Source organism: Staurois parvus, unplaced genomic scaffold (assembly GCF_062004578.1).
Source record: "Staurois parvus isolate SC_StPar_1 unplaced genomic scaffold, SC_StPar_1.0 ptg000137l, whole genome shotgun sequence".
NCBI classification, from domain to species: domain Eukaryota; kingdom Metazoa; phylum Chordata; class Amphibia; order Anura; family Ranidae; genus Staurois; species Staurois parvus.
The window spans coordinates 13025840-13037942 of NW_028317933.1; the positions used below are offsets into that span (position 1 = coordinate 13025840).

Below are 12103 nucleotides of genomic sequence, written 5' to 3' on the forward strand. Positions count from 1 at the left end.
TCACACAGGCACAGGGAGAACATGCAAACTCTAGGCAGGTGGTGCCATGGCTGGGATTCGAACCAACGACCCTAGTCCTGCTAGGTGGAAGTGCTAACCATTTAGCCACTGTGCTGCCCCTAGATGAAGCCAATGTTCGAGTACAATACAATAGCTGCTGCAGGAGATCAATCCACCAGTGCTGTTAACAAGGATGGAGGAATATATTTGATTTTTTTTCAGCTGAACCAAAAAAATCTATATGAGTATGGCAGTTCACACTGCACCAAACTCTAAATGATCTGCAGTGGTTCGCTTTCATGTGGCTAAGCAGCATCTTCCAAGCATTCAGAACCTTATCATGCCACCTCCTACATTTTTTTAACTAATGCTAAGGCAGTTTTTAATGGAACCCACCACAACCACAAGGCAAGCGTTTGGTTCATGATTGCGGTGTAGACCCATTGACTTGAATGAGCGAGTCTGACAGACGATGCCACCTGCCAACTCAACAAGCCACATTAAATTTGTCACAGCCTCAATAGAACCAACCATGGACATACAGCATCCACCCAGCCTATCTCTGTAAGATTGACGGCAGCTCGTAACACAGCCTGGATGTCACAAGAGCTGCTTCAATCCAAACCAAATAGCCACGCCAGTCAGTAAGGATTTGAGAAGAGAGCCAGTGACATCATGTGATTACTAAATAAAATTATCATTTATTGTAAATAGCAAGATTTTTATAAGATTTTCACTATTTACTATATTTAGATATATATTTCATTATATAAATATGATAATGTGTTTTGTATTTGATCATACATTTATTGGGTTCATATAAGCATTTAACTCCTAACCATCTGACACAGATATTAACCTTAACCTCCAGACCGATTGACACATTATAGGGTTCAGCACCGAACCCTACCTGTACCCAACTCCCCACAATGAAGTCAACTGTGAAGGACACTGCTCAAGACATTTCTCTAGAGCAAGAGTCACCAAACTTTCTAAATACAGGGCCAGTATACTGCCCTTCAGACTTTATGGGGGCTGGACTGTGGCCAGTGGGATTAAACCATATATCAGGCTTGGTGGTCAGTGGGACTTAAAAAAATACATAACTCCTATGGTCAGTAGGATGAGGAATAGTGCCCCATTGTTGGTAAAAATGGAAGGAATAGTGCCCCATTGTTCGAACTAGTGGGAGGAATAGTGCTCCATCACTGGTATTAGTGGAAGGAATAGCGCCCTATTGTTGGTACTGGTGGGAGGAATAGTGCTCCATTGTTGGGACTAGTGAGAGGAATATTGCTCAATCATTGGTAATAGTTGGAGGAATAGTGCTCCATCATTGGTATTAGTGGGAGGAATAGTGCCCCATTGTTGGTACTAGTGAGAGGAATAGTGCCCCATTGTTGGCAATGGTGGAAGGAATAGTGCGTCACTATTGGTATTGTTGAAAGGAACAGTGCCCCACCATTGGCTTTAGGAAGAGAATAAAGTGCCTCATTGATATCAGTGGGAGGAATGGTGTCCCATTGTTACTGTCAGTGGGAGTAATAGTAGGTGCCCTATTGTTGGTGTCAGTGGGAGGAATAATTCCCCACTGTTGAGGTCAGTGAAAGGAATGGTGTCTCATTGTTAGTATCAAGGGGGGGAATAGTGTTCCAAAAGCTGGCTAAAAGCAAGCAACCTCATCTGGTCCGTGGACTGCAGTTTAGAGACCACTACTCTAGAGAGAGAAGAGCTCTATAATATCATAGAAATACATGTTTTATAATGTGGCAGTATCTATAAGAATATTTTAAGAGTTAAATGGATATCATTGTATACTTAGAAGATTTTCTGTGAACATTTTTCAAAGCAATTTAAGAATTTTCTATATATATATATATATATATAGTATGTTGCACTGCTAAGCAACAGAAGACAAGATACATCCAAGGTTGATGACCGGTTGGACAGAATATAATAAAGCTGTTATTTACCGCTGATGTTATTTGCAACCAGACCATTAAGTGATTTTTTTTCAATTTATACTTTGCAGAGCAGCTTCTATATTTGTTGATCTGAGGAATTTTGCTTTTACGTGACCTCAAGGCTTTTTACTACATTTACAGTTATGCGCACAAATCTGCAGACATGAGTTGGAAATTAGTGTTCATCTACAAATTAAACTATGCAGGGTATGTTTGATTTGCTAGTACAGTATGAAAAAAATCTATCTAATTTAGTGTTCACTAGCCAGTGGCACATAAGCTACATATGGCTCCGAGAGTCCTTTAAAGTGGCTTGGATCATCCTCTCTATCACATTTGTTTTCTGTTTTCTTCTTTTTTTTTTTTTAAAGTGCAACCAGAGGTTGTCTATGTCATGATATCCTAAACCTTTTAGATCAAGGGCCAAAATAAGAAAATTGTTAGCATACTGGGACCCAAAAAACCTACACAGCTTTTCCGCCACTGCTCACTTCTTACCCCTATTTCACCACTGCTCACATCTGCACCCCCTGCTCCTCTCTTCTACCACTGGTCACCACTGCAACCTCTGATCCCCTCTTCTACTACTGCTCACCTATGCACCCCCTGCTCCACTCTTCTACCACTGCTCATCACTGCAACCTCTGATCCCCTCTTCTACTATTGCTCACCTCTGCACCCCCTGCTCCCCTCTTCTACCACTGCTCATCACTGCAACCTCTGATCCCCTCTTCTACTACTGCTCACCTCTGCACCCCCTGCTCCACTCTTCTACCACTGCTCACCACTGCACCCCCTGCTCCCCTCTTCTACCACTGCACCCCCTGCTCCCCTCTTCTCTCACTGCTCACCACTGCACCCCATGCTCCCCTCTTCTACCACTGCTCATCTCTGCACCCCCTGCTCCCCTCTTCTACCACTGCTCACCTCTGCACAACCTGCTCTCTTCTACCTCATCTCATTTCTCGCCCCTATTTCACCACTGCTCACCTCTGCCCCCTCTACTCCCTTCTTCTACCACAGCTCACCTCTGCACTCCATGCTCCCCTCTTCCACCACTGATCATCTCTGCACCACCTACTCCCCTCTTTTACCACAGCTCACCTCTGCACTCCATGCTCCCCTCTTCCACCACTGATCATTTTTGCACCACCTACTCCCCTCTTCCACTCCTCATTTCCTACCTCTATTTCACTACTTCTCACCTCTACACCACCTGCTCTCTTCTTCTACCACTGTTCATCCTTACACTGCCTGCCCATCAATGCTCCCCCTGCTCTCTTTTTCTAGCACTGCCTTCTATCCTCGTCTACCACGGCATACAACTACACTCCCTGCTCCCCTCTACTATTTCTTGACTTTGTTCCCCTCCTGTACCACTAATAACCTCTGGACTACCTGCTTCCCTCTTCTACCACTGCTTACCTCTTCACCCTCCACTTTCCTCTTCTATTACTTCTCTGCACCCCTCTTCTACCACTGTTGAGGAATGAAACCCCCCCTTACCCCCATCCTCACGTAGCAGGGTGGTGTGGTCATATTCTGATCCGGCTCAAATACACGTGGCTGCAGTATAATGAACCTCATTAACTGACTATATAGGGAACCTCCACCCAGTGCTTAATCAGAAAGTTCAGTTAGTCAGCGTATGACTCTGATCCAGGCCAATCCCCCCAGCATTAAAGAGAAGACAGATGTTCACCTCCTCCAGTGCCCCATCAGCCTCACTCTCCTCTATGCTGCTGTAGCCAAAAGGTAGCACTCTGAAGTGATGAGAGAACTGGGTGATCTGGGGGGCTCTGTGATAGAGCCATTGTGTGACTGGGGGGTGTCATGGTGATGGTCAGTCCTCTGATGTGATGAGGGACTCATGTATAGGGGTGACTCAGATATGATGGGGACATCTCATATACTGGAACTATTCTGATGTGATGGGGAGCCTGTGACGTGAAGGGGTGACTGATTTGCAGGAGGAACGTTCATGTGATGGGGGGGACCTCTGACATAATAGAGGGCCTCTCATGTGATGGGGGACCAATGATGTGAAGGGAAGACACTCTCCGAGGTATCAGATGAGATAACCTCTGATATGAAGGGGGCTTATGATGTCATGTTGATTTTATGGAGGAGGTTGTATGCATTGTCACAGGCTCAGGTTTCCCATTGATAAGTCATTTTTAAGTTTTTTACATGTCAGATTGGGATGTCTCAAGATTTTGCATACTTTTTAAAAACACGACTTGAAATAGCTTCAGAAATGCTTTTTTTAGATAATGAAAGGCTGTAACTGCAAAGCACAACCTACCAAGGAAAAAAGAGAATGCCTACACATATAATGAGCAAAAATGGCTGCTCCCACGTACAAATATATTTATTAACTATAGTGAAAAGCACAGTTCTTCAGTTACCATTGGTAGGATTACTTCCATTAAACTAATTCTGGAAAAAAATGCACAGACAATGGTTTCTCCTTTAATATCATGTCTCTCTGCTCCCTGCGTCCTCCTTAGATTAATTGCAGTTTGTGTTAATGAATTGTGTCTGGCCTTAGTACAAATAGCATCCCTCATTAAAATCCCCAGCACTGTGTTTCTATTACTGCTTCTTGTGTAAGCACATGGATACAAAGAGAGATAGGAAAAGAAGGGAGGAGGGGGTAATGGGGGATTTGAGCTGTAAGAAGAATACACAATTAATATTTATGAATAACTTACTCATTAAACATTAATACCAAAACACAAAAGAAGATTTCTGCAATGAAGAATTTTGACATTTTCTTTGACATTTTTCAGTAATGATCGACACCTTGTACCCTGGTGATATCATTATCATCATCATGGCCATTAAATGTCCTGGAGGTTTTCAAGCTGATTGGACAAGTACACAAAAAATGTCCTAAACTGGCCATATACCTTGAAATCTGAAGATCTCTATTCGGTCTCTTTTGGATCTACCAGAACTACAGTGAAGGAAATAAGTATTTGATCCCCTGTTGATTTTGAATGTTTGCCCACTCACAAAGAAATGATCAGTCTGAAAAACGAATGGTAGGCGTATTGTAACACTGAGAGACAGAATAGCAACAAAAAATTCAAAAGAAATGCATGTCTAACAAATTATGCACTGATTTTCATGTTCATGAGGGAAATAAGTATTTGATCCCCTTCACAAAACATGACTTAGCACTTGGTGGCAAATCCCTTGTTGGCAATCACAGAGATCAGACGTTTCCTGTAGTTGGCCACCAGGTTTGCAGACATCTCAGGAGGGATTTTGGCCCACTCCTCTTGGCAGATCCTCTCCAAGTCATTAAGGTTTGGTGGCTGACGTTTGGCAACTCGAACTTTCAGCTCCCTCCACAGATGTTCAATCGGATTAAGGTCTGGAGACTGGCTAGGCCACTCCAGGATATTATTGTGCTTATTCTTGAGCCACTCCTTTGTTGCCTTGGCCGTGTGTTTTGGGTCATTGTCATGCTGGAACACCCATCCACGACCCATTTTCAATGCCATGGCTGAGGGAAGAAGGTTCTCACCCAAGATTTGACGGTACATTGCCCCGTCCATTGTCCCTTTGATGTGGTGCAGTTGTCCTGTTCCCTTAGCAGAAAAACACCCCCAAAGCAGAATGTTTCCACCACCATATTTGACAGTTGGCATGGTATTCTTGGGATCATAGGCAGCATTCCTCCTCCTCCAAATACTGCGAGTTGAATTGATGCCAAAGAGCTCAAATTTGGTCTCATCTGACCACAACACTTTCAACCAGTCCTCCTCTGTATTATTCAGATGTTCAGTGGCAAACTTCAGGCGGGCCTGGACATGTGCTTTCTTGAACAGAGGGACCTTGTGGGCATTACAGGATTTCAATCCTTTTGGTGTAGTATGTTAAAAATTGTTTTCTCGGTGACTGTAGTCCCAGCTGCCTGGAGATCATTGACAAGATTCTCACGTGTAGTTCTGGGATGATTCCTTACTGTTCTCATGATCATTGACACTCCAGGAAGTGAGATCTTGCATGGTGCACCAAACCTAAGGAGAATGACAGTTGTTTTGTGTTTCTTCCATTTGCGAATGATTGCACCAACTGTTGTCACCTTCTCACCAAGCTGCTTGGCGATAGTTTGGTAGCCCAGTCCAGCCTTGTGTAGGTCTACAATCTTGTCCTTGGCATCCTTGGACAGCTCTTTGGTCTTTGCCATGGTGGAGAGTTTGGAATCTGATTGTTTGATTGCTCCTGTGGACAGGTGTCTTTTATACAGGTAACAAAATGAGATTAGCAGCACTCCCTTTAAGAGACTGCTTCTAATTTCAGCTTGTTACCAGTATGAAATACACCTGGTAGCCAGAAATCCTGCTGAATGATAGGGGATCAAATCAGTGCATAATTTGTTAGACGCATTTCTTTTGAATTTTGTTGCTATTTTGTCTCTCAGTGTTACAATACACCTACCATTCGATTTTTAGACTGATCATTTCTTTGTGAGTGGGCAAACATTCAAAATCATCAGGGGATCAAATACTTATTTCCTTCACTGTACATATATTTGTATGACAATTTATAACAGTTTATTGATATTATTTATTTATTTTTACTCTGTATCCCAAAGGCTGTTTCTGTCTCTTTTCTTTTTTTTATGTTTCTCTGCAGAAAGGCTGGAATAGAGCTGGGTCATGCGACAGCTGTATATCAATTAGGAAAAAGATTTTTTTTAAATTAAAATAATGAAAGTGCCATCATCTATATACAGAAATAGAAGGGAAAATGTAAATTAAACTGTGTGTGTTTACTATCACTTTAAGTCTGATGCTAGCACAATCTCAGGAATGATGAAATGTTTGTAGATACCTAAACATCACACTTGTAAGATCTTGTTGGACTTCCCATCCAAAACCATGGCCATTAATATATAGAAATCTTGTGCATATATATAATTTCCTCTTCCAGCAGCTGATCGCAAATCCTCACAAGGGAATGTATACTAAAAAAACAAAAAGCAGAGCGCATCTAAGAGTATCTGTAGACGAACAGGAAAACAGAAATCAATGTATGCAGCTCACCTTGGCAAGTGGCTGAAAAAACATCAACTTGTGTCCCCTCTGACAAGCTTGCATAGCAGGAATCCACAGATGACTTTCAAGAGGTATTTCCCAATACATCCTAGAACTCCTGAAGAGGAAGCAACGCATGCTTCGATATGCATTGAGTTTTACTGATTTTAATACATTTGGGACTTTTGTTTATTTGATATTATTATGATTATTATTATTATTATACAGTATTTATAAAGCGCCAATAGTTCGCTCAGCGCTGTACATTACAAAGGGGGACAGAACATGTGACAGAACAATACCAATACAATGCAAAACATGAGGGGATTGAGGGCCCTGCTCTTTCGAGCTTACAATCTAGGAGGGAGGGGATAGTGGTACAGGAGGAGATAGCCGTGGGGGATGGAGTGGTAGGAAGAGTGGAGGAGGTCGGCAAGTTAGCAGGGGGTGGGGTAGGCTTCCCTGAAGAGATGGGTTTTCAGGGTGCGCCTAAAGGAGAGGAGAGTAGGTGATAATCTTATGGGTTGGGGCAGGGAGTTCCAGAGGATGGGTGACAGCCTGGAGAAGTCCTGGAGGCGGGCATGGGAGGAGGAGACCAGGGAACTAGAGAGAAGGAGGTCTTGTGAGGAGCAGAGTGTGCGTGCTGGGCGGTACTTGGATATTAGGTCGGTGATGTAGTTCGGGGCAGTATGGTGGACAGCTTTGTACGTTAGTGTTAGGATTTTGAATTTGATCCGTTGCGCAATCGGAAGCCAGTGGAGGGATTGGCAGAGGGGGGTGGCGGAAATGGAGCAGTTGGAAAGGTGAATGAGTCTGGCAGCTGTATTCAGGATCGACTGAGGCGGGGATAGCCAGCGGCGAGGCAGGCCAGTGAGGAGGGAGTTGCAGTAGTCGAGTCGTGATATGATGAGGGAGTGGATGAGCTGTTTAGTGGTTTCTGGGGTTAGGAATGTGCGTATTTTGGCGATGTTGCAGAGGTGGAGTCTGCACGAGTTTGTTAAAGATTGGACTTGGGGCTGGAAGGATAGGTTGGAGTCCAGATTGACACCAAGTACTCTGGCCTGCAGGGCGGGTTTGATGGTGGCGTTGTTGGATGTGATGGAGAAGTCAATGGGGGGTGGTGTCCGGGCTGGGGGGAAGACAAGAAACTCGGTTTTGGAGAGGTTCAGTTTAAGGAAGTGGAGCGACATCCAGTCTGATATGTCGCTCAGTAGGTGTGTGATTCGGGCAGAGACTGAGGGGGTGAGGTGGGGGGTTGAGAGATAGATTTGTGTGTCGTCGGCATAGAGGTGGTAGTTGAAGCCACATCTTTACTCTGCAACTTGTGGATTCCCAATATCCAACAGCACTGTTTTTGGGCATGGCACACCCAATCCTTGGATGTGTTGCTGAAACCTCTTGTAAGTCAACTGTGGATTCCTGCTATATAAGCTTGTCAGCTGGACACAAGTTGGTGTTTTCTCGGACACTAGCTAAGGTGAGCTACATACATTGATTTCAATTTTCCTGTTCACTTACTGATACTCTTAGAAGCGCTCTCCTTTTTTTTTGTTCCTCTAAAGCAGGGGTGGCTAACCTGTGGCTCTCCAGCTGTTGTGGAACTACATTTCCCATGAGGCATTGCAAAGATGGGAAGTTACTGACTTGCAGAGGCATGATGGAACTTGTAGTCCTGCAGCAGCTGGAGAGCCGCAGGTTGGCCACCCCTGCTCTAAAGGTATAACAGCTTCAACTCTTCTGGGAAGGCTTTCCACAAGATCTCAGAGTGTGTCTGTGGGAATTTGTGCCAATTGAGCCAAAAGAACGTTTGTGAGGTACTGATGTTCAACTAGAAGACTTGGCTTAAAGTCACGCTGTAACAGCAAAAAAGCCACTAGTTTTGGAAGTGCACAATTGTCAAAAATAGAAATACATGAATTCAAAATTAGAGTGGTATCCATATAGTTTTGGCCAGATAATGGATGTGATGGCATAGTGTCCACCAACCTTTGATCATATAGTGTATGGAAGTCCTTTTTTATTCCTTGTAAGTTGGACACAGCAAGGAGAATAAAAGAATAAAATGGCTGAGACTGGAAAACTAGGATCTGTTCTTACTGCTGCTGTTTCCAGATCTCTTATTATTGGCAATAAAAGGCAAATGGCGACATTGCAGAGCTTACCAATACCACACCTGTACAATACCATTGCTGTTTAGGTACCATTGCCCAACTATCTGGGCCTTCTAACACCAGGAGAGGCTGAACCTGAGAGGCAGGTGCGTTGGGGGGGATATACTTGCAGAAACCAAAGTACTTATAAACTTAAATCAACAGGTGGCCTGGAGCATGACCAAGACAAAAGAACACTTTATTTGGGAAGGGGCTGTCTTTTATTGGGCTAGGAGATGGTCCTGTGGGTTCCAGAGGTGGAGTTAACTTGTTATGTGCTGACGTGAGATGGGCCAGGAGAGTGTATTTTCACTGAGAACGTTCTAAATTTATATTGCAATGTTCACCTTAAAATAATTTAATCATTATTGTGACAAATGTAGAGATTGGTCAATCAGCCACAAGGAACAGGGCAGATTACTCTACTACTACAACTACTTTGCCTAACTGCTTAACAACTATTAAGATAAGATATCAGCTACAGTAGGATTGCATTGATTTAATCTTTTTCTGCCACTGATTAATGTCATATGTCATCAGCAGCTGGGGAGGGGGCTTTACACACACTCTCAACAATTGTAATTGTAAATGTCACAAGCTGACTTTTGGCTTTCATTTGGAAGCTGCTGGTGGGCTTCCAAGAAACCCTGGAATCTGCACTTTACCCAAAGGCAACTTTCCCCATTGCCATATTTCTCTGGCTGCACTATGCCTCCTGCGGGCCCAGGAACCGCATGGCCGGTCTCAGAAGTTAAATCAATTTTAAATCCATTTAATGATCTCCCCTAGCTAGTAAGAACCCAAAAGCTCCATTAGCATCAGTAGAGTGCTGTTTCATTAAAGTGACTGTAAACCCTCACCTTGTAAAACAACCCATTCAGTTTACAACAAAAATGAAAGGCAAAACATATGTGTATAGATATAAAAACCATGATTAAAAACAATATAAACACCTTTTTTTCCAGGTTTTTATAAATCACATGCCCTCTGTTTTCAGCTGCAAAATAGTTAAGGGAGGGGAAACAGTAGTATAATGATCTTCCCGGTAAAAATCATAAATATCTCACCACTGGAGTTTCCAGGAGGTAGAGGAAACCATTTGGTGATCCAACTCTCCAGCATCTAACAAAAACTGTAATACATGTTTTGGGTGACCTGCAGTTGCGCTATTCTAACCAGGCATGTCCAAATTATTTAGAAAGAATAGTGGTTTGGTTGTTAGCATTCTGAATTCAGTCCTTTTTCTGAATCCTGACCAGGATACTATCTGCATGGAGTTTGCATGTTCTCCTTGTGTGAGTTTCCTTCAACGCTCTAAAGGCATGCAGGTAGGGTCATTGGCTCTTGTCTATATTGACCCTAGTGTGTGTGTGCATGTACTGTATGTGAGATGCGGACCTTACACTGTAAGCTCCTTGTGGGCAGGGATTGATGTGGATGTACAGTATTTTAAATTGTGCAAGAATTGTGTAAATTGTCGGTGCTAAATAAATGACTCTAGAACACTGTTAATATGCTAAACGCACTGCCTGCAGACTCCTGGGAGCCTTTTGTCCAGGTAGTAATAATTCTGAGACAAGGAACACAGTATAACTAGTGAGGGGCTGTATGTATTATCGCTTCTCAAGGTAGAGAGACTCCCAATATCCAAGCACAACTCCTCCTGTAGGTGCTAGCCCAGCTCGTGTGCAACATTGATGAGAACAAATGACGTCCGATCGGCTGCACTCCAAACAATCCACTTTATTGAACCAAGATAAAACCAATACAGACAGTGGAAATACAGTGGGGGACTGGCAGGTAGTGAGGGGCTGTAGTTAACTGCTGTCAGCCCGCCATTTGTTTACATGGGCTGAGTGGTCACTGCAGATCGCATAATCCAGTCATTCCAACAGCAAGAATCCGCATATTCCTGCCACAGGAATCTATCGGCTGCACCAATCCGGCTGTGTGAGAGGGGCTATAGTGTCACTTTAATTCATGATGTACTTGTATGTATGAAAGGACCAGAAAGTGGGCGGTGGTTCTCTTCTCTGTGTCCTCTAGATAGGGTTCATAATTAGCCTCACAAAAGAAACACCCTTTATAAGCAGATAGTGCTTAGTGAAGAACATATCTGTTTAATCAAATGCTACACAAGCAAGGATAACTAAGAATGGTTAAAACCAACAGCAGCCCATTGGAAACAAATTTCACATAACTACATCAAATGTTACATGGCTGATATGTATTAACTGCTGTTGGTTACAGCACTTCAATGGTCCATACCCTATACTTATAAAGCCAAGAGTGTCCCATAAAAACAGATAATTGACCTCCCAAAGCAAAGTAACCAAACCTTTCATACTTGCAATGTTAAAAAAAACATGGGCGTAGTCTACCTTGCTGTTTGCTCTATCCCTTTGTCCCCTTAGGTGGTCCCTCTTTATGTAATCCTTCTTTATTTGTCTTATTGTCTCTGACATTCCACTGGTTTAGACAGTACCATGTAATCATTTCTGTGTAAATGTTTTCTACTGACTACAGCATTCATATCAATCTTGTGTAGAGGACACTTAATCTCCTATATTGATTTCTGGTGATCTGCATATATTTGTGACCTGTTTGCCCTTATTTGTGCTAAATAAAGGAATTACAAAAAAAAGCACATGAGCATACAGTGACTTAGTAGTTATCACTTTGGCTGTGCAACACTGGGGGCCTCCTGCCAAGGATAAGAAGTTTGCATGTTCCTACTATGCTTGTGTCTGTTTCCTTTGGATACTCCAGTTTGCTCCCATATTCCCTGGATGTGCTGGTAGGTATAATAAATAACCGTTTGCTCGCTAACCAAGACATCTCCAACTCCTCTATGATCACAACCTTTGCCATACAAGCCTTTGACAGGTTTTTTCCTACCCGTAAGAAGTTCTCTTTACCATCCTGATGTCCACCATGA

The 12103-nt window shown here is 43.1% G+C and overlaps 1 protein-coding gene across 1 annotated transcript in view; it reads right to left on the minus strand.

Annotated features, from left to right (window-relative positions):
* The window catches only part of VSTM2L (V-set and transmembrane domain containing 2 like), a 135143-nt gene that overhangs the window by 13675 nt on the left and 109365 nt on the right, over positions 1-12103 (minus strand). The gene's annotated exons all lie outside the window — the stretch shown is intronic.